This window comes from Otolemur garnettii, unplaced genomic scaffold, assembly GCF_000181295.1.
Source record: "Otolemur garnettii isolate 467f Iridium unplaced genomic scaffold, OtoGar3 scaffold00063, whole genome shotgun sequence".
NCBI classification, from domain to species: domain Eukaryota; kingdom Metazoa; phylum Chordata; class Mammalia; order Primates; family Galagidae; genus Otolemur; species Otolemur garnettii.
Window position 1 is genome coordinate 1,657,753 of NW_003852458.1, and position 6,979 is coordinate 1,664,731.

The 6,979-nt window shown below is 37.3% G+C and overlaps 1 long non-coding RNA gene across 1 annotated transcript; it reads right to left on the bottom strand.

Annotated features, from left to right (window-relative positions):
- Positions 1-1,338: 1,338 nt before the first annotated feature.
- LOC111726379 lies at positions 1,339-6,979 on the bottom strand. The gene is made up of 2 exons (XR_002774166.1): positions 6,820-6,979; positions 1,339-2,972 (listed from the first exon to the last, which is right to left on the bottom strand). It is a non-coding gene; the product is annotated as an uncharacterized LOC111726379 (long non-coding RNA).

The following is a 6,979-nucleotide window of genomic DNA, read 5'->3' on the forward strand; positions in this document are numbered from 1 at the left end:
TGAAAATATTTTTAGAACATAATTGGAAAGCGAAGGGGGCAGCTTGGCAAAGTGCTGATCATAGACTTTGAAATGTGGGTCTCAAATTCAACTGTTGCTTAATTACTGACATCATAAATAAGAAATATAATCTTTAATTTCTTAGCCACTCTGGCTTCAGGTTCATTTGGAAAATAAAAAGTATAGCATCTGCACACATGTCATAATTTAACTGCAAAAACATGTAAAAAGACCCACCCTGGTGACTGTAATCACTGAATAATAATAAAGGTCAGTTCCCTTCCTTCCCTCTTAAGACAGCTGTTGAGAAACAAAATTCTAAAACTTTACTGAATGACTAAATACTCAAAGGAAAGTAAAATGAAGTCCATGAAGAGTACAAATACATTTAAAAGAAAGGCCAGGTGAGGTGGCCCATGCCTATAATTCTAGCACTCCGTCTGGGAAGCTGAGGTGGGTGGATTGCCTGAGCTCAGAGACCAGCCTGAGTCAGAGTGAGACAGTGAGACCCTGCCTCTAAAAATAGATGGATGTTGTGGGAACCCTGTAGTCTCAGCTACTCGGGGGTTCACTTAAGCCCAAGAGTTTGAGGTTGCTGTAAGCTATGACACCATAGCACTCTGTCAAGGGTGACGAAGTGAGACACTGTCTCGAAAAAAGAAAAAAAGAAGGGGGTGGCGCCTGTGGCTCAGTGGGTAGGGTGCTGGCCCCATAAACAGGGTTCAAACCCGGCCCCAGGCAAATTACAGCAAAAAAATACCTGGGTGTTATGGTGGGTGCCTGTAGTCCCAGCAACTTAGGAGGCTGAGGCAAGAGGATGGCTTAAGCCCAAGAGTTGGAGGTTGCTGTGAGCTGTGATGCCACAGCATACTACTGAGCATGACAAAGTGAGACTGTCTCAAAAAAAAAAAAAAAGGAAGGAAGGAAACAAAGAAGAAAATCTTAAAATCTTGTCCAAGTTATATGATAGTAAAGGTTGAGGATGTCTTATCCAAAATACTTAGGATAAGTATTTCGAATTTTGGAATACTTGCATTATATTAGTATCCCTATTCTGAAAAGCTCCAATGAGCATTTCCTTTGAGTATTAGTGTGCAAGAAGTTTCAGTTCTTGAGTTTAGAGACTCAACTGATATTCAAGAAAAGCTTGGGTCTCTGGTTCTATTTTCCCAGTGGTATCCTGTATTTCCTGGCCTTCTAAGATTCTGGGGAGAAGATTCTGACCCTAGGAAGAAAGAAACCGAACCGATATGGTATCAAACTATAAAATTTTCTAGCGATTATGTGCTCAGGTAATTAATAAACAGATCAAGAGTACAAACAAAATATAGTGCCCAATAAATTTAAATATGATTTTACTGAAGCCATAGTCATTTCAAAGCAAAAGTAGTTTATGATGTCAACTCTAACATATCATACATTTAAGTCATTATATGAATTTGTTTTTATTTGTGTATTTCACTGTAGTGCCATGACAACAAAATGACGTCTGTGTATCAGAGCATACATACATCAACAGTAAGATGTAACTTTTCATTACACCACTGCTAGAATATTTAGCTTTGTGTAGGAGACATAAAAGCATGTAAGATGGCCACACCAAATAATTTTCTGGTTTTTTTTTCCGTAATCTTAATTTTTTATCAGTGATACTTTACTGACCTCACTGTTAATAGAACTGTAAATTATCTGGGTGATGGGGTGTGGGGGAGATCATTCAAATGTGTTATACTCTAATAGTTGCTAGAGTAATCTCACACACACCGATAAGGAGCTGTCACTGTAATTAAGGGCTAGTTACTGTTGTTAACTGCACAATGATAAAGTTCTTTCGAAAATATTGGTTAGCCCACTTATATGTGAAAAATGCCCTTTCCACTTATACAGAAGAAAAAAATATTCAGAAAGTTATTTTTTGGCCTTGCTATGTCAAAAAGTCAACTGTACAAAGTCTACGTGTTAAACCTAAAATTATAATTTTAAAAGTCTATTAAAAACAAAAACGTCATGCATTTTTATTATCAATTATGCAGAGGCTTTAAAACTGTTGCAAGACTGTATAGTATATATTAGCTTTTATACTGCTAATGCACAACTAACAGCAAACTTGATTAATTAACAGAAATCTGTCTTAATTACACCTTTATATATCACACTAGAGAGACAAATGCCACAAGATCCGCAGAAACATTCAGTTCTGAGCACTCAAATGGCAGAATAACTTTTTGTGTTGTAATCCTTCACATATAGAACAAAAGAAAAAAAAATCTGCAGTTTCACGTTACAAAAAAACGTACTGCTGTAAAATATTAAGAAAGGGTAAAGGATATCATCTATAACACAAAGTAACTTACAACTAGTGTCAAAAGCAAACAAAATGTCTAAATAAAAATATCAAAATACATAGAGCAACTGAAGCACAAATCTTGCATTAAATACAGTAAAGATTTAATAAGACAATGCACTAGTTAATAAAAGACACAAAAATAGGGGAGGGTAGAGCTAGGGTAACCAGAAAATAAAACCAAAATAATGGGGGGAAAAATCAGAACCAATTTTCCCCCTAGTCAGAGCACAATGCTTCTCTCTCTCTCTTTTTTTTTTTGGTGTCTTTCCATTCATATAATACCTAACACTGTACATTAACTTTTTAATGTCATAGAAAAACTTGGTTCTTCCATGAAATCTTTAAAATTCTTGATAAATTTTTCAAAGTAGACATTATTATGAATGAAAAACAGCCAACAAACGGGCACCTGTTGTTTTTAACACTGAAGATTTACAGAAACTTTTTAAAAGTTATCATAATCTTTTTTGTCTTTTTTCCCCTCAGCTTCAAATCCATCCACTCCATCACTATCCCTTCTTCGTTTCCTGTTGTTGTGGATATTGAAACGTTGGCTCATTTGGGGTAATGGATCCATGCCTAGAACTTTGTGTATCTGGCGGAATGCAAGGAGTCTCAATGCAAACTGCAACAAAAAAAGTCAGAATTTAGAGTTAATTAAAAAAACTCAAATAGTAATCATGTTTAACACCCCAATATAACAATATAAAAAAGTATGCTTAATGAAAGAACAATAAATTAGTTGCATGCTGCAATAATCCATATATTCTGATATTTTTATTTTCAGGCTTTTCTAGGTGCGTGCTATTTTGTTTTCTAAAACCAAGTCAAGGGTGCCGGCCCCATATGCCGGAGGTGGTGGGTTCAAACCCAGCCCCGGCCAAAAGAAACTGCAAAAAATAAATAAATAAAACCAAGTCAAAAAATATTTCTTTGAATACATTTATGTTCATCAAAAACAGACAGACTATCCTGAAACAACACATATCAAAAGAAAAGTGTCTCTGTCACTGAGTGAGCCCTTCTTTTGTTCATGGTCACGTATTCTCCCACTCCATGTTTTCTTTCGATGCCCAAGTATACAGAACTCAGTACTCAGAGCTCAGGCACTGGGTGCACTGACTTTCACCTTCCTAGCTTCACAAAAAGAGAACTATGCTTCTTCAACATTTTTCAATTCACCATGCATTTATACATTTGTTCACTTTAACAGACTTAAGCACTTACTATGCCAGAATGTAAACAATAAGCAAAGTTTCTGCTTTCATGAAGCTTGCCAGTTAATGGAAATAAACACAAGAAAAATAAAATAATGACAAGTGATAATCAAGGAAATAAGCAGGGCTGGGTGCAGTAGCTCATGCCTGTAATAGTAGCACTCTGGGTGGCCAAGGCAGGTAGACTGCCTGAGCTCAAAGTTTGAGACCAGCCTGAGCCAGAGTGAACTGTGCCTCTAAAAACAGCTGGGCATTGTGGTGGGTGCCTGTAATCCAGCTACTCTGGAGGCTGAGGCAAGAGAATCTCTTAAGCCCAGGAGTCTGAGTTTGCTATAAGCTATGACGCCATAGCACTCTATCGGAGGTAACAAAGTGAGACTCTGTCTCAAGAAAAAAAAAAAAAGGAAAGAAGCAGGGTGTTGAAAAATGGGAGCTATTTGCCTTTTGTATTTTTTAAGATTCCATAAAGACAGAAATACTTGCTTTAATAGAGTGCCTGGTGATAACCTCTTTAGATATGTGGTAGAAAGGATATAATTTAGGAACTGCAGTTATACTCATGTGAATGTACCAAACTTAACTGAAGTTTTAAGCAGTGGAACTGCTGAATATGTAAAACTGGTGAATATTAACAAATGGAATTCCAAAAACATAATACTGATTAATTTAACTATCCACTAATAATGTGTATGCAAGTCTACTTCCTCATTCTGGATACTATACATTAAACAAAAATTCTCAGCTGGGTGCAGTGGCTCATACCTATAATCCTAACACTCTGGGAAGCTGAGTAGGGAGGAATGCTTGAGACCAGCCTGAGCAACAGTGAGACTCGTCTCTACTAAAAACAGAAAAATGAGCTGGGCACAGTACTGCACACTAGTATAGTCCCAGCTACTCAGGAGGACTGGTTGGAGCCCAGGAGTTTGACGTTGCAGTAACCTATGACTATGCCACTGTACTCGAGCTGGGGTGACAGAGTGAGATTCTGGGTCTAATCATTCATGGCTTCCTCTGTTTACACTTTGCTTACAATATCTTCCCTATGTAAAATTGTGTTTCTCTTGATACCTTGATAATTTGTGTGTGTCTTTTTTCTCCCAGATAATCAGCCAATTGTCTCGACAATGACTTAACCTTTCCCACTAATCTAAAGTGTCAGTTTTGTTGTACATTGGTCCCTTTATATCTAATGGTCCACTTCTAGATTCATCCATTCCAAAAGTTTATTTTTCTACTTTTGTCATAACTATACTGTTTATATTTTTGTTGCTTTATAGAATGTCTTGATATTTGGTAGAATCAAACTTTTCTTTCTGAAAATTAAAATCAATTTTTAAGCCCTATCTTCCTCTCTATCTGGAATTGATTTAATTATTTACAATTTTTTTTTTTTAATTAAAAGAAGGAGATGAGAAAGGTTCACACCAAATGTCAGTATCAAGCTGTCAGCAGAACTCAGAGCCAAATGAGACCCTACTGTTGTTTAAGCTAAGGTGAGATCAGGCAAACCTCAAACTCCTGGGCTCAAGCAATCTTCTTGCCTCAGTGTCCCAAGTAGCAGGGACTACAAGAGGCTGACACAATACCCAGCTAATTTTTCTATTTTTAGTAGAGATAAAGTCTTGCTCTTGCCCTGCCTCACCCTCCTTAATCTCCCAAAATTCTAGGATTATAGGTGTGAGCCACCACACACCTGGCTGATATCTTTTTAAATGGGCTATTTATTTACCTTCAGCCAGAAAGATCTGGTATTTACAAAAAAAATGTACCGGTACTCCTAACTCGTTTTCTTTCTTTTTTTTTTTTTTTTGAGACAGAGCCTCAAGCTGTACCCCTGGGTAGAGTGCCGTGGCATTACAGCTCACAGCAACCTCCAACTCCTGGGCTCCAGCGAGTCTCCTGCCTCCGCCTCCCAAGTAGCTGGGACCACAGGGGCGCGCCACAACGCCCGGCTATTTTTTGGTTGCAGCCGTCGTTGTTTGGCAGGTCCGGGCTGGGGATTCGAACCCGCCACCTTAGGTGTAAGTGGCTAGCGCCTTAGCTGGTTGAGCTATAGGCGCCGAACCTCCTAACTCGTTTTCAGTGAGTCTAAACTGCTTAACAGTGGACAATGCCCAAATGATCACTTGCTTAGAACACACACACACACTATTCTGTAATTGCAAAATATGAAAAAAGGCTAAATTGCAAAGTCACAGTAATGCTGGATAACTTCTCATAAGTTATCCATAATGTTCTATAACTTTCTTCAAAACACTTTCTGGTATAAAAATTTACATTAATCCTGACATCTTCCAAACCCTTGCCAGAAAAGACAACAAATCGAGATCTTAAATCCAACAATTTTCAACTACTTTAAGTGGATTATTATTGTTCATAGTCTGCCTTTTCCTCCTACTCAATGTATTTCTAGAATCAAAAAAGGAAAGCTATAGCAACTTGATTTTTTCCTCATTTATTCACTAGTTCACGTTTTTTTCGTAACTACTCTTCTAATATGATTGATAATTGATAATGATGATGATACTTGCTAACATTTAAGATCCTTCTATATATGAGGTGCTAATATACATACTAACAACCTTCCCAATAATACTGTTTGTGACAAGATGTTTATATTTGCATTTTATAGATAAGATAGCAGAGCTGATATACAAATCTAGGGAGTTGGACTCTGGTGCTCCCACTTTTACTATAGTGGACAGGGGGAAGAAAGGCTAAATTATAATAATGACTATAACCATCATTGCATACCCCTTCTGTGTAACCAAGGGGATATAGGAGTTTCTGCTGATCTTGATATATACCTTAATACCAAGATTCAATGAGAATGAAAATATTGCTGTATTTTTATATTAGACACACAACATAAATAATAAATTTTAAGATTTTATAGTGTAATCTAGTAAAAAGCAAATTTTAAAATACCTTCTCTGAGGGTGTTCTTACTAAAGAAATAAAAGAACATTATAGGCTGGGCACGGTGGCTCACACCAAATTGCTTGAGCTCACGAGTTTGAGACTAGCCTGAGTAAAAGCGAGACCCTGTCTCTATTAAAAATAGAAAAGCTGAGGTATGAGAATCACTTGAGCCCAAGAGGTGGAGGTTGCTCAATCCAACCTCCACTCTACCCAGGGCGATAGCTTGAGACTCTGTCTCAAAAAAAAAAAAAAAAAAGAAAGATTATATAGTGACTTAAATCTAAAAGGACAGTAACTTAACAAAGCTTTGGGGCTTAGGAGTACTAGTACCTGTGCACTGGATGTGATGTCTTCCCGCTGCTGGTCAGTCATTGTTGCCAAGGTATCAAAGGGATCCTTTTCACAAGGATCCAGGAGTCCGGGACTACCTACAGCAATTACCACAAGGAGACAAAAGCATTAGCACTATTTGTTAAAAAAGAAAAATCTG